The sequence below is a fragment of the Terrapene carolina genome, unplaced genomic scaffold, assembly GCF_002925995.2.
Source record: "Terrapene carolina triunguis isolate 2854851 unplaced genomic scaffold, T_m_triunguis-2.0 Scaffold131, whole genome shotgun sequence".
NCBI classification, from domain to species: domain Eukaryota; kingdom Metazoa; phylum Chordata; order Testudines; family Emydidae; genus Terrapene; species Terrapene triunguis.
Genome location: NW_020664482.1, coordinates 39,274,471 through 39,295,904, shown reverse-complemented (window position 1 = coordinate 39,295,904; position 21,434 = coordinate 39,274,471). Strand labels below are relative to the sequence as shown.

General features: G+C 45.6%; 1 protein-coding gene across 1 annotated transcript in view; it reads right to left on the bottom strand.

The window, feature by feature from the left end:
• The window catches only part of GABRQ (gamma-aminobutyric acid type A receptor theta subunit), a 100,691-nt gene that overhangs the window by 68,670 nt on the left and 10,587 nt on the right, over window positions 1-21,434 (bottom strand). The gene's annotated exons all lie outside the window — the stretch shown is intronic.

Here is a 21,434-nt window from a genome sequence, read left to right as displayed (position 1 = left end):
ATTTACAAGGGAAAAGGTGGATTTTTCTAACTGCCAGCCCTGCAAACTCACCCTGGGAACTGAGAGAGAAGCTGGATTCTTTCCTTCATCACTAATAATTCACTTCTGCAGACCAAATGATGCCCTCACTGATACCTGTGTGGCCCCACTGCCTTCCAGTGTTGCCCCCAGTGACACCTGTAGGATCCCACGCCTGGCCACAGGCTTGCATAGGTGTAACTGATTGGCCATGTAACTGGAATGTAGCAAACAAGCCTGCCGCTGCGGCACAAGAGGAACTAGACTCCAGCTCACTCCCTCTTCACGGAGTCGGCTCTGCAATGCTAACCATTTTAAAACCGTATGTTAGTCAGTACAGACAGCAGACAGGCCTCTGGACACGCAGGGAGCAGATCTGTGGAGGAAGCTGATGCCGTTTTTCACAGTCACTTCTCCAAGCAGAACTGCACTTCAGTTCATCGTCAAACTTAATCTGCTTGGCAACAAGATACTGTCTTGCTCTGCCCTCGTGGCCAATGAGCTGTGTGGACGCCTTTTGGTGTGTTTTTGCTGACTAAGTGGTTAATTGGGATATCCCCTTCCCCAGGAGGCTTCAGTGGCCAAGTCACCCTCACCTGTGGATAAAGAGCCAATGCCTGACTGGAAAGTGTAGAATGGGGGTGTGAGAAGAGCATAACTTTCCCAGGATTGCAAAGAGGTCCCTTCCCCTGGCACATAACCCCTTGTTATACAAAATAAAAGTCCTACTATATTCTACATTGCTAACCCCACATGGCAGGATTTCAAACTGCAGTGCTTTAGCCCAATACCTTAGTGCTCTCTGTAAGGACAACGCTTCTAACATATGGATTTGTGCCTATAAGTGAGTAAATGTGATGTTGCTGGCTATTAGCTAGGCCCACAGAGAGAAAAAAGGATCTGCCACTCTAACTGTGGCCAGCTAGAGGAGACCATCTGTCGGTTAGGTGATCAAAGTCTTAGTGGGTTCTAGTCTCCACCTCTATCCAAACCCCTCTGAGTGGGCACCATCCCCAAGAAATCAAGCCCCTCTTCTTGTGTGTGTTTTACTGAGTGATTTGTTGCATGATTCCAGAAGAGGAGGGGCAGGAAATTTTGCCACACACCGTGGCTCAAGTCATTAGCAGCTCCAAGTGCTGAAATATTTACAGATAATCACAAAATAACTAAAAAAATAATTAGCAAATGGGGGGGGAGGCTTCTAAACTGGAAATGAAATGATATATTAATTGTGTGTTACCAGAAATAGGAAAGTAGTGTCATTAAGGCTTCCTTGTGATTGGGTGTGCTGTTACTAAGACCCTATGCCTGTAAATTAGACAACATTATCCTTTAATGGGATATGAATAACACTTAAAACATCAGAATCAATAACTACTGTAATTAGGACCTCCTATGCAAATCTCCTTAAAGAGAAAGCGCAGTATTTTTTTCCTCTCTGATTCAGAGCTTGTTGGACATTCTGCAGCAGGAACAGCCATTCACGCTGCAGTGCTGGACTTCAAAGTATACAGACAGCAGACTGCTGGCCGTTTGTCTGAAATGAGTGGGTGGGTTCTCAGTCTGATGTCTGTCCGACTCAGAAAACCAACACCACAGGGGGGCACTAACTGGCCACTCCGTGGTTGGCAAGCACAGAGCTGACCTGTCAGCCTCACCTTTCAAGCTGAGTGAAGTGTGAAAGGTGTAGCCGGCCTCAGCAGAGACAAGCCATGTGAATTTTTAAAACCCTTTCTGTCTTAATCACATTGGGTGCTATTAGGAGCACAAGGAAAGGCTTTATAAGAAAAAAATCATTCTAGTGTCAGGAAACTGACACTATTTTTTATTATGAGAGCACCAGCTAAAATCGTGGCTATTATTATTATTACTGTGCCAGTGGTTATACATTTGCATAGCAAGACATAGTCCCTGCTCCTATAGCTTACAATATAAATAGACAAAGGGTGGGAGAGAGCCTAGAGACTAGCCCAAGGTCACACAGCAGGTGTGTGGCAAAGCCAGGAATAGAAGGCCAGGTTTGCTGAGTCCCTAGTCTCATGTGCCATCCAATGGATTATGCTGCTTAAATCTAGCAGAGGAAGGTCTAACACAATCCAAAGGCTGGAAGCTGAAGCTAGACAAATTCAGATTGGAAATAAGGTGTAAATTTTTAACAGTGAGAGTAATTAACCACTGGAACAATTTACCGAGGGTCACGGTGGATTCTCCATCAGTGGCAATTTTTAAATCAAGCTTGGATGTTTTTCTAAAAGATCTGCTCTGGGAATTATTGTAGGGCAGTTCTTTGGCCTGTGTTGTACAGGAGGTCAGACTAGATGATCACAATGGTCCCTTCTGGCCATGGAATCTATGAGTCTATGTTTCTTCTCCCTTCAAAGGTCCTACCACTGCCACCAACCACCCCCACTTTCTTCCCCTTCACCTCCCGCCCCCACATACATACTGACAATTTTTGTGGTTTTACAATCAAGTTTTTGCCATCTAAAAATATATGTTTCTCTCCCCTGTTGCCACATGAAAGACCCACAGAAACAACAAAGGAAATTGACTGACTATAAGGGGAAACTGACAATGACGCTACACAAAGAGCTGTCAAACGCACAAAGTCTATCTAATCTAATCTATCTGTCTAGGCATTTATGCCACGCTCATCACCATGGTATCTGAGCGCCTGAGGTCACGCAGTGACTCAGTGTCAAAGCAATGAATAGAATCCAGGACTCCTGACTCCCAAATCCCTGCTCTAAGAAAGACAAGTGACGGATTTAAGATCCACAAAGCGCCACTTCCAGCTGAGCTGAGCTTAGCACAGCTTCTACGGGCTCAGCCAGAGAGAGATCTCCGCGAGTGGCTGCAGAGACCAGAGGCCTAGTCACTGGGATGCCAAGTGGGAGATGTCACTAATTGCTTAAGCCCACCAGCTTGCAGACCCAACAGTTTAAGAAGCCTGTGTCCTTCTTTGGAAATACAAAGATGAAGGTTTATGGGGTCTGTCTCCTATGGGGGTTGGGAAGCAATTGTGAAATCTGTGCACAGAGAGCATGCCTGAGTCATATCAGAGGGGGCAAGGGACAGAGAGGAGCTGCCAAAAGCAGGGGGTTACAAAGTGGCTAAAGATCTGATCCTGATACCCTTGCTTTGGTTCAGTAGCCCCTTAACCCACATGACAAGCCACTAGCTATTCGTATACCAAGGTATTATTCAACATCAGAATTTGCCCCCATGGGATTACTCATGTGCGTATTGTGAAGTGGATGACACGCCCAGGTAGGGGAATGAGAATCCCTCTCACATCCCTGAACGAGCTACCTGCACCTTAAGGCTAGCACACAGGGCTAAGCACTCACTCACTCCAGCCCCTCATGCGGAAGTGGCAGGGGTGGGGTGGGGAATGAATGCAGCCTTGCCTTGCCCCCATCCCAATGCACTATCCAGCACAGATGAGCTCATATGGGGGTAATGGGCTGTTGGTAAAGTCTGGCAACAAATTACTCCCCTCAACACTAGGGCATGGAAGAATCCAGGAGAGGCTGGTGCATCAGTGAGGTAGCAAAGGGCAGTGTGGTCCAGTCAGCAGGGCAGCAGTCCATTACTCAGGAGAGCTGTGGGCTATCCTTGGTGTAGCCATGGTGAAGTTATTTCACCTTCTCTGTTCCTGGGGTTCCTGTCCTATCCTTTGCAGAACTTGTCTATTTAGGTTTCAGCCTTATCAGGGCAGACACTATTTCTCACTATATATTTGTGCTGCACCAAGCACAATGGGGCCAGGTCTCTGCTAGAGCCACTAGATGCGACTGTAAATTGGGTCATTTCATCTTCTATCTACCATCAATGTCCAAGCTTTGAGTGAAGCGTAAATAAATAAAATAAACAAAGGACATCCATTGTGCACAATAAATATAACTCTGCCAATGTTCATAATCTCAGGTGGGATTAATACAAAAGGTAAAGGATTTAAAAAAAAAGCATTATCTGTGTCACTTTTTGGCTAATAGAGAGAGCCCTGGGCTACTTTATTTGAGTTTGGGTGGTGGAAGCAGACCCAATATTCATGCCATTTGTTGATGTTATGGTGCTCTCTGATCTGTGCCATTAGCCATATTAACAAGAAGAAATGTTTCCACATGAAAAAGGATTCCATCTACATGGTAGAGATTGAGGTGATGCCATTTTCACCAGTGAATAGCGTCTTTCCACGATGAAGGATAGCCAAGTTCCTTACCATGGACAAATTGCAAATTTTCCCACAATTACTCCTAGGGGAAAAATTCCCCACTTCCCATCATCAGTGGAGAAATCTCAGCTGTTTTGCAGCAAAAGCAGCTTATTGCCTGTGACAACTGTATTAGAGGGGAAGGGAGAAAGAGACTCTGAAAAACTAAAATTCAAGACACAACCAGAAAAAATGAAACCGGCTAAAAAGGGATTTTATAGTGACAGAATATTGTTACTCTATGACAGCTGTCCAGTGACTTATGTGAGAGCAAATTAGTAGCATTGCCAAAACTCACAATTATACTGTGACTCTCACAATATTTGATTTTTTAAAGCCTCAGCTACTGGAGTCTTGTGATTATGTGAGAATCTGATATTTCATTAAAAAAAGTTTCTAGACCTTACTGTTGCAGAGAAAAGCTTGAACATGTGTCCCTGAAAGACTCAGAAACCAGAAGGCAAATGAAAAAGAACTCATGTTGGATTATTTATTGAAATCTCATGATTTTTTAAAGCCAATTTTGTGATTTTGGGGGGCCTGGCTCAGGCTTTACAAACACGTGGGGTTGGCAATACTGAGTTTGGTTGGTCTCTACATTTCCTAGAGGATGTGTGTCTGCCTCACAAAACCCATGCTGAGGGATGCACAGCGAAGAACCTCATGGGACTGATCACCCCCTGGCCCCTCAAGCTTCTCCCTTCAGACAGGAAGTAGCACCTGTTGATGGGGCAGCATGGGCCTGCCAGTGCTGTAACTGGCCTGTAGATGAATGAAGAATTTTGCCCTCTGGGCTGTCTTGCACAGCATTAGAGCCATGCACAGAAAGGAAAGGAGGCAATGTGATTTTGTGCTTCTTTACCTGGTGGTTAGGATTTTTCAGCACAATTCTGAACTGGACCAAGGAGTTTTCTGCTCAGGGATCCTGCCTATAGAACTTCCTCCATGCGCAAGTCTGGCAGAGTCCCTCAGTAGCTGCATCAAAGGCTGGCTTCCTAATCAGACCAGTTTGGCTTTGACCATGATGGGCTCCCACTCTCACGGGTAAATTTACTTCTCTTTGCCATCCCCTCCTTTTCTCAGGCAGAGTGTTCAGCCTGTCTGGGGCCACTGGACCTATATATAGGAGAAGACTGTGCCTAGCCCTTTAGGAGACATAAGCACAAGTAGTTTCTCCCCAGATTCCTCAGGGTAACTATGAAAAATAACAATCTTTGTTCCAAGTGCTCAAGATTCAAGGAGACTGGCACAGGGCTCCAGAAACAGGCTGGGGCAAGATCAGGATCATGTCCCACTCCCAAATGGCTGGCAGAGCTGTACCAGCACAGGTGGGATGCAGGCTGCACCTTGTGAAAGGTTGTACCAGTTGGTGCTACCCTTACATTTCTCTTCCGGCCCCACACACCTGGTGGTGCATGCAGCTATGAAACTGGGATGTCCTTTTTCTGCACTTGCACCTTTACATTTATAAGGACCCTGCCTCTGTTCAAAGACAGCTGCTATTTTGTTCTTGGAGTTTCTGCAGCCTGTTGCAGAGGAGATGCACACACTGCGCTCTCTCTCTCTCTCTCTCTCTCTCTCTCTCTCACTTATGGAGACTTTTCTTTGGTTCTTTCTCGGCATTGTTTTCCATAATCGTACATAATCGTTATGTTAGATGGATGGTATATGCTTTGTTCTTTATGTGTGGAAACAGAAAAATTTCCCTGAGCCATTCTGACTGTATGTGGACAGGTACTGGTATGTTAGAGACAATATCCCACAGGTAATCATAGATTACAGAGCATGGCTCACATTCAGCACTATATTATGAATGAATGACGTGTCACTAGTGCTGATCTCCATTAGGGTCCAATGACCATAACACTCACCACTATTACATAACCTGGCTGAAAAGGTCATGAGCTGAGAGCATCTTGTAACCAAGAAATGCTATACCAGCAGACTAATAATGGGCATCATGGAGTGTCTTTTTGCTTTTATAAGATGGGATGGCTGTAATAAAGGGGATTGTTAATTAATGCCATTTACTTGTATCATGGTGGTGCCTAGCAGCCCCAATCCAGATCGGGGCTCCCTCGTGCTAGGTGCAGGACAAATATTTATTAAAAGACAGGTCCCTGCCTCACAGACAAACCAGCAGTAACAGACAAGCATAGGGTTAGTTCAGAAATGCTTGACATACCCCCCAAAAAGTTTTATGGCTTAGTATTTGGGGCAGAGGTGCCTGAGAATCAGAAGGGGTTATTATTGGTTGTGGAGCAGGGATAGCTGACCATGTGCCAGGAAAGCAGAAGCAAAGTGTTTTGGGAACTGATTTTATCTGGTGTCTCTCTGATTTGTGGTGACGTTTAGAAGCAATGAGTTCAGCTGGGTCACTTAAGCACCTGCTTAAACCTTGCCAACACAATCAAACTTTAAATACACATTAAACATCCCCAACCCCTTTTCACCTGTTTTTATTCCCTCTGCATTTGTGTGACTCACAGCCGACCTCGCCACCATCCCCCCAGCCTATTGCAAAGCACACAGTTAGCTTGTCCTACCAGCGCAACAGCCAGAAACATCAAACATTTAGAGAGGTTGATATCAAAGCACTCCCTCCAGCATTCCTGTCAGAGTCTGCCCCTGGTCCTAGCAGGCCAGGCCTTACCCCACACTACACTGGTCTGGGCATGGGGCAAAAAATACCCGGGAATAAGCAGATGGGGGCTTGATTGCAGTTTAAGACACTGTCCCCACATTGCCAGGTGGGAGATGAGAAGGCCCAGGGCAGGGAGCTGGGGTGGGTGGGGAAGGAAGATGGCCCCATTCTTGCCTTGCTGTGATGTCTTGGCTTTGGATGTGTAGGAGTGAGTGTGGTGTTGCCTTCAAGTGGCTGGGGGCAGAGATAGGATAAGGGACTTACTACTGCAACTACCTAAGGAAATTCTCTTTTAGCTCAAGTGCTAAAAACATGCTTTTTTGGAGCTGAAAGAGCAGCCTGGCCCACGTTAAAGGTTTGTCATGGTCAGATTTCCAGGCCAAAGTCAATACCAGAGGTCAGAACTTGGGTCGGGGTTCTAAGCAAAGGGTCAGAATCCAAGTCAGAGCCACAGTCTCTGTGCACATGCTCCAAGCAACAGAACTCCAGTGTTGACAGCAGTGGTAGAAACCCCACTGATTTGGGGAAGGGCAGGGTAATGAATCCACGTGTTGCAGAAAAGCACACCCAATTACTATCTAAAATCACACCTCTTCCTGGGTAGCCAGGGCTAGACGCCTGCTCCTTCAGCTCCAAAAACACATGCTTTTAGCCCTTGAGCTAAAGGAGAATTTCCTTAGGTAGTTGCAGTAGTAAGTCCCTTATCCTGTCTCTGCAAAGTTCCAGGAGTTTGGAAGCAGTGTCAATCATGGCAGCTCACTGGGGATCTAAATTGTTGATGGACACTTCCTAGTACACCCCGTGGGCTTATATGGGGTAAAAAGGCCAATCGGGAGCCTCCGAGGGAGTCACTTGGGCAGGACCTTTCATAGTGTATGTCTGCTGCAGTTTGCAGCATCTGAGGAGTGGCAGGGTTATAGCTACTGCAGTGTGGCAGTGTCTATTGTCTGATGGCTCTGCTGACCTGCGTTTGAGTCCTGCTGATCCTTATTGGGATGAGGGACGGAATATCTCCTTGCACCCACTCCCATCTATTCACAGCTCCGTCAGACTAAGCACAATATAGCCCTGAGTGATGAGGCTAATGATGAGTTCCAACTGGTGCTGTTCTACTCTCTTAACAGCATGGCTTTTGGCCAGTAGCCAATCAGATTGCTCAATTTGCACAATTCATTTAATAAGGAGGAATATTAGGGATGTCCCATGGGAAATGGAAAGTTAGAGTGAGCCGTTTCCAAGATACAGTGGAGTACTGCGTGGGGTTTGAGGGAGTAATTAGGACTCACATAACAAAACGGCATCTTCTGTATATAATCATGCCATGTTTTTGCTGCAGTCCTCTCTGGTCTCACAAGCTAAGAGAGGCTTGGGCTAGCTGGGTACTCATACAGAAGAAGATTTCTGTGGAAAACCTGAGTCTACATGCATTGAACCAATTGCTAAGCATGGAGACAGGAAGCACTATGCTGCTGGCTGTTCCACCTTTGAGCTGAGACATAAAACTGACCACTCATACTCATTAATATCCCCTTGCATTCTTTCCAAGCGTACAGGTGTTAACCTTGTTGTGATGGCCAAATTCCAACAAGCTGTTGACCTAAATTTCCCCTGCAGATTTGAATGGATACAGTATTTTTCATTTCCTGCCCTCAACTGTTGCATAGTTGGACATTAGGAAAAAGTTCCTAACTTTCAGGGTGGTTAAACACTGGAATAAATTGCCTAGGGAGGTTGTGGAATCTCCATCTCTGGAGATATTTAAGAGTAGGTTAGATAAATGTCTATCAGGGATGGTCTAGACAGTATTTGGTCCTGCCATGCGGGCAGGGGACTGGACTCGATGACCTCTCGAGGTCCCTTCCAGTCCTAGAATCTATGAATCTATGAATAGTGTTGCTGTGCACTGTTGAACAGCTGCTATGTTTCACCCCAGAGAGGGTAGCATTGCAGTTGTGGGTGAAGTGAGCCCTATATCAGTTTGCAAGGTGCTGCTGTGGGATCCTTCAGAAGGTGAGGTGCCATGCTGGTATAAATGTAACAATCATTATTTTGTGAATGTTCCAGGGAAAGCCGGAAACTAGAGAATGCCATCCATGAAGCGCAGTGGATTACTGAGGCTATCCCATGGGCATTTTTAATGGATTAGTGGGGATTAAAGTGGGATATTGTGACTATCCCATGGAAATTTGGAAGTTAGAGAGAACAATCAATTGGCTGCAATAGACTACAAAAGCCATCCCATGGGTATTGAAGGATTATAGAGGAAGCTAGATCGAGGTTGATTTTAAAAGATGGTGGTAGGCATGTACCTGAGCTGAATAAAAACAAGGTATCAATTGTGCAGGCTTAAAACAGAGAATGAAAAGCAGCAGAAAGCAAATTAACTCTGGGGAATTCCTTTGCAAGCCCCCAGGTCATCCAGGCACTCATTCAGCAAGGTGCCTAAGCACATGCCTCATTGTAAGCATGCCATCCCATTGACTTCACTGGGACTATTAACATGCTTAAAGTTAGGCGTGTGCCTAAGTACCTTAGGCCAGGTTTACAAAGGTATTTGGGCACCTAACGATGTGGCAAGGCACCTAACAGGATTTTCAAAAGGGTCTAAGCAGTTTACACACCTAACTCCCATTGAAGGTCATGCTGTGTATACTGAGAAAGGTGGTTGTCCCTCAGATTTGCAATAAAGTCCCAGGGCTCAGCTATAAACTCCCTCTTCACCCTCCATGCAGGTAAAATACAGCCAAATATACCACTGGTCTAGTACATTTCCTAGGGCTTGATTAACTTATAAGCATTACAGGAGTATGTCCTTCCAGCATCCAGAGGACTGGAGAAGTTTCCCTTTGGATCACAGGATGCTGTTGATCAACTGGATCACTATCATCCATCTGTTATGTAATGCACCTTTGCTGTGCTCTTTGTGTGTCACTGGCTGAGCCCAGGATACATTGGGCGTCAGATTTCCAGCACAGCTCAGCTCTCATTTCAGCACCTAAATAAGGGGCAGATTTTCAAATAGCTCAGCCCACTGGGCACTAGTTGCCTAAATGGGAGTTGATCTCTTCTGTCAATCTGGCCCCAGCTATGGGTGCTGAGCTGAGTTCCTTTGGAAACCTGGCCCTCTTTTCCTACGGGCGACTCTGCCAAGCTCCCAAGGAGGGGCAGAACAGTAAACATTTCACAAGGGCAGCTTTCTCTCCGTGCTGTTCCCTCCTCCTTTATGTCAGATTCATCCATCACAATACAGGGGACGGTGTGACTCCTTGGACAGATGAAGATGGCGGATGCTGGCACAACAGCCCAAACCCAGCTGATGGGATAAGGGAAAGAAGATGACAATAGGGAACTATGTCACACCGCCTGCCCCATGTCCACCTCAGGTCAGCATGGGGAAGACAGCAAGGGGAGCAGCCTTGAACCTGGGTCTCCATCATGGATTTGCAACTCATCTCACAGTTGAATGCTGGGTTTATTTTCAGGCTCCTGTGTCCCTTATTATAATTATTTATACAACTGCAGTGCCTAGCTATCCAGAAGGAGAGAATGTCACCAATTGGCAAGGTGGCAGCTGCATTCACCAGCTGAAACAAGGTTTAGATTTAGAAAATCTTCAACTTAAAGACCAAACAATGAATGTTCCACTCCAATGTTATTTCCATCTTCCCACGTGGGTGTGAAAGCTGGAAAGCCAGCCAAGGTACAGACGGACATCTAAATGTCTTCGAAAGCAAACGTCTCAGAAAAATACCAGGTATTAGATGGAATCTAACAAACACTAAGAGCCATCAGAGAGTTCCAGAACACCATTCTCTCCAAAGTTATTCAGAAAAGAAGGTGGAAATGTCTGGGACACATGTTAAGAATGAAGCCAGAGCATGCGCCATGACAGGCGTGCCTTTGGACAGCTGGAGGGGCACACAAAAGCAGCTGACAAAAAGAATCCCTCTGTTGAACGGTGCCCAGAGAGGGAAAACATAGAGGACATGCAAACAGCAGCCCAGGATGCACAGGGATGGCAGGGCTTTGCTTGTACCCTAAGTGACATCTGACCACATAGGAAGGATGCAGAGTGCTTAGAACAGAGCCTTATGGTGCTAGGTGCTGTACAAACATATGAGGCAGTCCCTGGCCCCAAGAATTTACAGTTTAAATAGACAATACAGATCATGGGTGAGAGGAAGGCAGGATTACTGTCCCCACATTACACACAGGGAACATAGGCATAAGGAGATTCACGCCCTGAACCAACCTATTGAAATCAATCAAGCCCTCTGTGACTTGCCCATGGTCACACAAGAAGTCTGGGGTAGCAGGAGGAAGTGAAACCCACGAGACCATCCTTCCTCTGTCTGGCAGGGCTTTTGTGGATTTCACTACCCCGCTGGCTCACAAGAATGAAACTGTAGATGAGGGAAATGTATCTGATGAAAAGCACATGTACTCATGTGACATGCATGCCCAAGTCTGCAAAGCAAACCAAGGCTGATGGGTCTACTTACCAGCCCTGACTATGTCCTACTAACATATTTTCATGCAAGCATGTCAAATCATTCCTTGATGTTTAATCCAACATTAAAAGTATCTCTTTTTTTAAAAATTCACTGAGAAACTTTATTTTAAGATAATTTAATGTTGGATGAAGAGCTCTAGAGACTGAATTAATCTATTTAGCCACAGAATGGACAGTAGCTGTGAAAGCTGCCCCCATATTGCCCTGTCAACATGCCTTAGTCTTATGATTACCTTTAAAGGTCATAGGGGAAGTTGATCTATGTGATTGATTCATTCCTTAACTTATTTCCTCAGACTGTCTACAAAGGAGCCAATTGATAACAAACATGAGGGGTCCTGATATCAACCAGCAACTATTAATCAATTAACTGTTGTCATTCACTATAGATCAGGGCTGGATTTGAACCCAGGACCTATTGGTAGGAAAACATTTGTACATATTACCAAGCCCTGAGCCATCCAATCCCTTAATGCAAAGTGATCTGAACCAAATTAATTTAAATAAGTTAATGCAAACACTTTGGTTGATATCAAATCCATTACCCCATTATGAAACACTGCAAATATTTGTAACAAGAAAATCTGTTGACCTGTCATATTTATCAAAGGGGCAATGGGAAGGTATCTTTTCCTTTTTTAAATTTTTAATGAAGAAATCACACTTCCTATTCATCGTTCACTCACTCTTCTGTTTTACAGGATACCACTACTCTAGCTCCTACATTTATTTCAATCAGCACACGAAGCACGGAACAGTAGCACAACTTTACGGCTGAGAACATGCCAGTTTTCTATAAATATAGACATCGGGGCCTAGATTTTCAGGATCTGGCTAGTAATTTGGGGGATTCCAATTCTGGCATTTGCCACACTGAGATACTGTCAAGAGGGTTGATTTTCAGAAAGTGCTAAACCCCAACCCCTGAAAGTCAGTGTAAGCCAATGGGCCAACTCACTGTCAGATAAAGCTCCCAACAGTAGCAGAATTTCAGTCCCTTTCTTCAGGGTTTTGATTATTTAACACTATTAAATAATCAGCTAAATCATCCATGGATTCTATAGCTCCTTCCTGAAACCCACACCTGCTCCTGGCCTTTCCCCATTACACCTGCTCTCTACAGGTATTTCCTACCAGACTGTCTACCTGACTGAGACAAGGGACCCTTCGTAGGACTTCTACTAACCCTGCATTTTCCTTTCTAACTAAGCAGGCTCCCCCTTATAGGGAGCATTGCCTCTGAGCTGTCACATGACCCTTGGTCACTTGACTCACCAGTTGGCCAGAGACCTGAAATAAGGTGCTGGGTCGTATGTGTGTCTGTGCCTCAGAACTGTTAGGCCTCTTTAAGATGCAGTATTGCCAACCCCGAACATTCAAAAATCATGAGCCAGGCCTGAAAAAATCATGAAACTGGTTTAAAAATCATGAGATTATCTTAGAAATGATCAGAATTTTTAAAAAGAATAATAAATTTGGGATTATTTTTCTTTGCCTTCTGATGTCTGAACCTTTAGGTTGCACTCGGCTCATATTCTCCACCTTTTCTCTATAATCTATAAGCTTTTTCTTTTAATGAAAGCGGCAGTTCACCTGTAATGACTTCACTTCAGGAGCTGCGGCTTTAAGAAAAACACCAAAGATTATGTGACTTGTGCTAAAATCACAAGAGTAGGTAACAGCGAAGGGGATTCAAGGTGGGCACCCAGAATCTCTAGTTGCTTTTGAAAGCTTCCGCCCCCAATGTGCTGATATTATGGTCATATCAGCAGAGATTTGCCTTACATAAATGTCCTGAAAATTTACCAGCCTTTTCACAAAATCCACTTGCCCAGCCTTTGCCAGCACAACTGATAATAACAAAAGCAACTAACGGTATGTCACTTGCACATCAAAAGAATTACTTGCCTGGGGTGCACGGGTGATTAGGGTTTTGTAAGGCGGATATATATGTAGGCATCTTCTACAATTCTTCAAAGTGAGTAGCACACACTATTAATCCAGGTGCCTGTCAATTTCTGCTCCAACTTCAAAAAACCAGAAACACATATGGAAAACTCCTGCTTTACGTCCTACTTCTGTCATCAAACCTCCCCCCATTCCCCAAAACTTCCTTCCCAGGCTGAGACAATTCTGCCGAGCTCCTCTCATTTCTGGTAAACACCAAAGGAGCTGTTCACTTCAGTGATTAATTGTATTCCCCTTTTAATATTTCTGCTGACATCAGACTCTGGAATTAAAGGAACTCCGGCTCAGATTCTGGATGCAATAGGCAATATTAGTTCTCCCCTTCCCCCCTTTGTTCTCACCAAAGGTCTGATTCAGAGCTCACTGAAGTCCACAGGAGACTTTCCATTTATTTCTATGGGCCTCTAATCTCCAGCTAACAGGAAGTACCAATTGTGTCCCTTTCTCCAAACCACTATCAACACTTTTCTAGCACAAGGAGCACAGATAATATGAGACCCTGTTCTGCCAAGCCGTGGGCGAGCAGGTCTTATTCACATGAGCGGAGCCACTGATGTCAATGAGCGTGGGCTATTCATGTGTGTAAGGCAGGAGTCTCAGACACGCATGTGACCCGCGGAGTTATTTCCTGCGGCCCGCCACAGGCGCCAACTCCACCAGCAGCCAAGCTCCCTCCCCCACCCTGAGCGCGCCACATTCCTGCTCCTCCGCCTACCTCCCAGCGCTTCCCGCCGCCAAACAGCTGTTTGTCGGTGCTTAGGACTTTCTAGGAGGAACAGGGGAGGAGCGGGGATACAACATGCTTAAGGGATGGAGGAGTAGAAGATACGGGGCCGGGGCGGGGATTTGGTTGAAATGGGGCAGGGAGGGGGCGGAGTTGGGGCAGGGACTTTGGGGAAAGGGTTGGGATGGGGCTCGGGGTGGGGGGTGAAGAGGCGGGGCCTCGAGGACTAGACGAGCAGTCTGAGGTATGAAGTTCAGCATGTATGATTCTTTGCTCTGAGTAGTTGGGAAGAATGTTTGTGAAAATTGGCAACATATTTTGTATGAATAGTTACTTTAAAAAGTTCCTGCCATTACAGCTATGTTGATAGACTGTTAGTGTAGATCAGCATCAGTGTTACTGACCACATAAGGAATAGTTACAGGTGTTTATATTTTATTAAAAAACCCTCTTCGCATTACAGTTTTTAAAAAGTTAATGCATTGTCTTTTAATAGCATACTATATTACTCTTCATTTTTTTCATTTTTGACTATACTTTTGTATCATTGTATGAAAAGGTTTCAGTGATGCGGCCCTCAGGCCAATGTACTAGTCCTCATGTGGCCCTCGTGGTGATTTGAGTTTGAGATCCCTGGTGTAAGGCTTTGCAGGACTGACCCCATATAGGGTGAGGTTACTAAAAGCATTAAGCACTGTCCTAACTCTGCTGCCACTGAAGCCAATGGGAATTGTACCCTTGATTCCAATGGGATCAGAGTTAGGCTAATGTTGAATGCTTTTGAAAATCCCTTCTGGAGCCATCTCCAGTCTGGGGTCTACAGGTGATGTGACTCACCCCCTAGGCACCACAAGGGGGACCACCCTCCCCAGTAGGAAGAGGGGAATTCAGTCTCCATGTTCATTCAGTCCTGAGCTTCACCGTGCACTGCCTCATCAATGGACTCCCAGCCATAACCATGAGGGCTCACCCGCTTCTGGAGTGACAGGGGAATTCAAAGCCCAAACCGACACCCAGAACTGTAATGGATGCAGGACTGAGACCACAATCTCCATGTTTCATTTATTGCTATCTTATCAGCGAACTCCCCAACATGGACTGGTACAAGAGGGGAATCCATTCTCCTTTGAGTCCTGGCCTTCCCCCTTGCACTGCCTCATTAATGGACCCCTCAGTATGACCTGGAGCAATCACCTTTCCCTGGATTTAGAGAGGAATTCAGTCTAACCAACAGCCAGCAAACCTCCTGGAAGAAGGAGGTTTAAAGAAGGATTTTCTCACTGGGACAAACTTATAAACAAAGAGACCATTTAAACAAACAGCAATGAATGGGCTAGTAATTCTCTTTGTTATTACTGGAGAGATGTGCATTTCCTTCCCAGACCTGTTCTGACCTGGGCCCATGGCATAGCCGCAGTTGTGACATCATAGTCTGCTCCAATGGAAATTAAAATGACAATTTGGCATGATCATTTCTCAGCTGGGTAAGACAGACTGGCCATGACAGGAAACCTTCCTTTAAATCCAAGTGCTTTTGATAATAATGTATCATGGAAAGAACATGTGACATATTAGCTAAATGTCATGTCTTCCTCTAGTGGCTGCTCCATGTAGTGGATAAAAGTCTAATACTGCTGAAGTTACTCTGTTAGCTCAAGTAGTAGAGGCCTGGGCTTTGGTGCTGAAGGACCTAAAGTCAGTAGCTACTGACAGCTTGTGGTGGGATTTGTTATAGAAGCTTATGAAACGTAAAGGTCAAAGTCAGTGGAGAATTACATCCTGCCCATTTATCTTACTACATTATTTACATATACAGTTTTTCATTATTAAACCAGCTCTGGGATAGTCAAATAATATTTGTGAATTAAATTATTAGCAATTCCCCTCTCCCCCCCATCAATCAGAAAATAAATTATCAGTGAAGAAACTTGTGATACAGTGTACTTTAAAGCTATGTCAGAAAGGTGAATGCCCCTATCTGCTCCCCTTGCTGAGTTCACCGACTAACCCTAACTAGAGAAGGAGTATGGTTTAGTGGCCTAGAAACCTGGGCACTCCTGCATTCTACTCTTACAGTCAAGGGTGGCAGAAATTCTTGGGTCTAATCCTGGCTCTTCCACTGATCTGTTGCCTGATCTTTAACAAATCTCTTAATCTGTCTGCACCCCAGCTTCCCGAAGTGTACAATAGGGGTGGGAATACTCCCCCACCTCATAGGGCAGTTGAGAGGATTCATTAGTCAATATTTGCACAGCACAGCATCTTTACTCCTCTCTGTCACACAGAGCCAATAATGCTACAGAAGAGCAAATTACATTCACACAATCGAAAAATCACATCCAGTTAAGCCCTGATTCCAGAATCTTTTTGCTTGGTGATGATGTCCAAAGCAGAGAGAACACAGCTTGATTTCCAGATCCCAGGCTGAGCTTGCTGCGCTGGCAGGTAGAAATATCTTGTTTTGACTGGTAAACTGAGCAAATTTGACATGGAAGTCGCTGAGGGAGAACAAATATGGAACAACAAGATGTAATTTTTACAGAGGCTCTTTTCCAACCATAACCACACTTCAAGCCATCCCAGACTTGAACTAAGGGGTCCTGAGGTCTGAAACCAAAGCCACACGAGGTCCACTGGGCCTTGCCCCTGCCACGGGCACAGATATCTGTGATTGCACAATCAGTTAACAGCAATATTCTAGTGTCAGTGCAAGGGGAAAGGGACAGAGTATGAAAAAAAAAAGGTCAAAGAAAGAGATTTCTCAGCTCCTACACACAAGGGAAGGGGAAAATGCTGAACACAGAAGAATAACCCTTTTCTATCTGAATAACACTGTAGTGACATCTGAACCACCATGAAACGCAAACCTGCTTAGAGCAAACTCTGATTCTCTTGCAGACCTGTAAAGAGGACAGCCTTGAAGAGCTCTGTTGTCTTATGTGCAATGGGAACAGGAACAATGGGTTTGAGCTATGGAATACCGATTCACTGAACAGCTTTATGCTTGCTACAGGGCTCTGCTTTCTAATGTATTTCACCTTTTATGCACATGGAGTTAATTCCTTTAATGGGTTTTGTGCCACTGTCGAGTGCAGCATTTGTTTAAAAGCACTCAGCCATTTTCATATACAGTTTTTAACAGGTGCATGCAAATATACAAGCTTTCACATGAACTGTCCATATGTGTGTACATAGCTAATTACATCCCCTTTCATGGGTTATCAGCGAAGATTGAACCTCTGACTTTCCGCATCAAACTTTAGCCCTTGACCTAAAGGAACTACATTACATTACATTAGTAGGCTCTGATTCACTATGTGAACCAGCCTCTAGAAAGAGAAATGACATACTTAGCCAATGTGTTACATATATAAATAAAGCCTCTGTACCTCAGTTTCCCCAGCAGCAGAATGGAGGTAAAAATATTGACTTACCTCATATGGGGGTTGTGAGGTTTTAGTAAATTAAGGATTGCAAAGTGCTTTGAGATACTCTGCTCAAGAGGCAGGTGAATATTTTTCATTAACACTTTTCAATTTTTAAATGGATTCACTTTAGCTGTTTTTTTTTTTTTTTGCACTCCTTCTGCATTAGCTTTCCGGGAATAGTCTGGTAGGTGAGCTTGCTGGCAGGTATGTGCATGGAAACAGTGATTTTTAAGCAGATATTAGAAAATATTCATGGAAAGTGAATTTAAAATTCATAATTGGGAGCATTCAAACCAGAAATCTGAGTCTAAGGTGCCACAAGTACTCCTGTTCTTTTTGAGTCTAAGAATGTCACTCACCCAATCAGGGAACAGAACAACACCATGTGACCTATGAGGCCACTCAAAACAGCTCATATTTTGCATAATGAATAATCACAACAAACTGCTTATGACCAATCTACAGACCAAGAATCATTCAGCCAAAAACCTTTAGTAATGAATAAATGTTATTAAATCACAAATTGTTCATAAACAGCTTGTGAACAGAAAAAAAAAGGCAAAAGTCATGGAAGAAATGCTATGTTAAAAATTATTCACCTCGCTCTGAATAGAACTATATATTCAGTATAGACAAAGGCTTATGTTTCAAATTTATGAGTCAGGTGATACTAATAATAGTAATTATAATAATGTCTTACCCATTTATAGACAGCCATCGTTCTAAAAGGATCCCAACGTACTTTATAAACTACAGCACAGGTAAACAAGAATCAATTAAACCACCACTGAAATGCAGCCACCCAGGGTTGGAATGAAGTAGCAGTAGAACAGAATAAAGCCATGGTACCCAACTCTTTCAGACAGGAAGTGAAGAGGAAAGCATCAGGCGATTTAGGGAGGTGGAATGCAATTACTCAAAATAGAATTTGACCAGAGCCAGAAAACAAACATCCTTTCCTACTGCTGTAAAAAGGGTATTGGGCTAATTGATGACCACAAGCATTCAGGACCTCTGTCTAATCCAGAAGATGGCACCTCTTACATGCTCCCTAGCTACATAGTAGGGAAGTGCCACCTATTGAATCACCAACCCAACTTCCTCAATTGCCAGGGTTTTCCTTGCACATCACTCACCATGTTCCCCACGCGGCTTGTCATGTGAGACCCCAACATAGGCCTGGCTAGAGCCAGCGAGGGTGTAATAGCATACATGTGTGACCTGAAAACACCATTCCCCTGGCCAAGGCCTAGTAGTGCAAGAGCCAGACTGGGAGGCAGGAGAGCACGGCTCTGCCTGGGCGTAAGAGTTTGGGCAAGCCACCTAAAATTCTTTTAACCTTTCGGTGCCCAAGCTTCCCCCCTGTGAAATGGAGATACTAATATTTACCTTCTAAGGGGACTGACTCCATGAATAGCGACACCATGCTAGAGAAGTCCCAAGCATTATCCCAGGATGGAAAAGGGAGCAGTCTCAGGTACCTTGGCATTAATGTATAACAATGTGCCTAACTCCTTACGCTACAACAGCACTACAGCGAAATATTTTCCAGCAGTCAAACGCTGGGCAGTGATGGCTAGATCTGCTGTCTCCCTCCCTCCCTGCTCCTGCTGCATTCCCTTCAGCCAACATGGTGGCTCAGCCTTCCAGCACAGTCACTTCAGGAGCCCTGAACTACTGACGATGTTTCGCTGCAACACTTCATGCATCAGCAATCATTTATTTTTACTATTTGCGATTGCAGGTGTCGATGTTGCACAGTTTCTAAAGGGAATGGCTGAGGATGGAATTCCATTGAACTCCATCCTTCCCACTCATCACCTGAGGAGAAAGTATGAGCAGGTGTGTGTGACACAGAGGGGAGATTGGAAGAATAGAGAAGTGTGTGTGCGAGGGAGGGGAATTTGGGTCTGTACTGGTAGTAGGTGAGGACAAGTGTAGGAGGCTCTGAGGGGGGACGGAGGGGAATTTGGGGTTGTAGTGAGACGGGGAGGACAGGTGTGCGTGTGTTTGTCTGTGCATGTCGGTGAAGGGAATCTGGATCTGTGAGGAGAGGGGTAGAGACAGTTGTGCCTATCTGAGGAAGGGGAAGAAGGATCTGTGAGCAGAGAAGTGGAGACAGGTATGTGAATCTGAGACATGGGAATAGGGGATCTATGAGCAGAGAGATGGAGACAGGTGTGTGTATCTGAGGGAGGGGAGAGGGGATCTGTAATGAGAGGGGTGAGGACTCTTGTGTGAATCTGAGCGAAGAGAGCAGGGATCTGTGATGAGAGGGCTGAGGACAGGTATGTGTATCTGAAGGAGGGGAGAGGGGATCTGTGATGAGAGGGGCGAGGACAGATGTATGCATCTGAATGAAGGGAGCGAGTATCTGTGATAAGAGGAAAGGGACAGTTGTGTGTATCTGAGGGAGGGGCAACAGGATCTGTGATGAGAGGGTTGAAAACAGGTGTGTCTGTGTGAGGAAGGGAATGGGGATCTGTGATGAGAGGGGCGAGGACAGGTGTGTGTATCTGAAGGAGGAGACCTCGGAACTGTGACTAGAGGGGTGAGGACAGGTTTGGGTATCTGATGGAGGGAAACGGGGATCAAAGATGAAAGAGGAGGGGACAGGTGTGTGTATCTGAGTGAAGGGAACAGGGATCTGTGATGAGAGGAAAGGGGACAGGTGTGTGTATCTAAGGGAGCGGCAACAGGATCTGTGATGAGAGGGTTGAAAAGAGCTGTGTCTGTGAGGAAGAGAACAGGGATCTGTGATGAGAGGGGTGAGGACAGCTGTGTGCATCTGAGCGAAGAGAGCGGGGATCTGTGATAAGAGGAAAGGGGACATGTGTGTGTATCTGAGGGAGGGGCAACGGGATCTGTGATGAGAGGGTTGAAAACAGTACTGTCTGTGTGAGGAAGGAGAATGGGGATATGTGTTGATAGGGGCAAGGACAGGTGTGCCCATCAGAGGGAAGGGAGCGGGGATCTGTGATGAGAGGAAAGGGGACCGGTGTGTGTATCTGAAGGAGACCTCGGATCTGTGACTAGAGGGGTGAGGACAGGTTTGGTTATCTGAGGGAGGGGAACAGGGAACAATGATGAAAGGGGAGAGGACAGGGGTCTGTGTGTGTGTGTGTGTGTGTGTGTGTGTGAGATTGGGGATCTGTGATGAGTGGGGTGAGCACAGGTGGGTATCTGAGGGATAGGAGCGGGGACCTGTGATGAGAGGGGTGAGGACGGGTGTGTGTATATGAGGGAGGGGGAATGGGGATCTGTGATGAGAGGGGTGAGGACAGGTGTGTGTATCTGAGGGATGGAAGTGGGGATCTGTGATGAGGGGGGTGAGAACAGGTCTGTGTATCTGAGGGAGGGGAGCGAGGATCTGTGATGAGAAGGGAGAGGACAGGTGTGTGTATCTGAGGGATGGGAGTGGGGATCTGTGATGAGAGGAATGGGGACAGGTGTGTGTATCTGAGGGAGGGGCAATGGGACCTGTGATGAGAGGGTTGAAAACAGGTGTATCTGTGTGAGGGAGGGGAACAGGGGATCTGTGATGAGAGGGGTGAGGACAGGTGTGTGTATATGAGGATGGGGGAATGGGGAACAATAACGAAAGGGGATGGAACAGGTGACTGTGTGTGAGGGAGGGGGAATGGGGATTTGTGATGAGAGGGGTGAGGACAGGTGTGTCTGTGTAAGGAAGGTGAGAGGGGATCTGGGATGGGAGCAGAGAGGACAGGTGTGTGTATCTGAGGGAGAGGAATAGGGATCTGTGAGGGTGGTAAAGGTGTGTGTGTCTGGGTGGGGGAGAGCGGGGATCTGTGATGAGAGGGGAGGGCACAATTGTGCGCATGGGAGGGAAGGGAGCTGGGATCAGTGGTGAGAGGAGAGGGGACAGGTGTGTGTATCTGAGAGAGGGAAGCGGGGATCTGTGA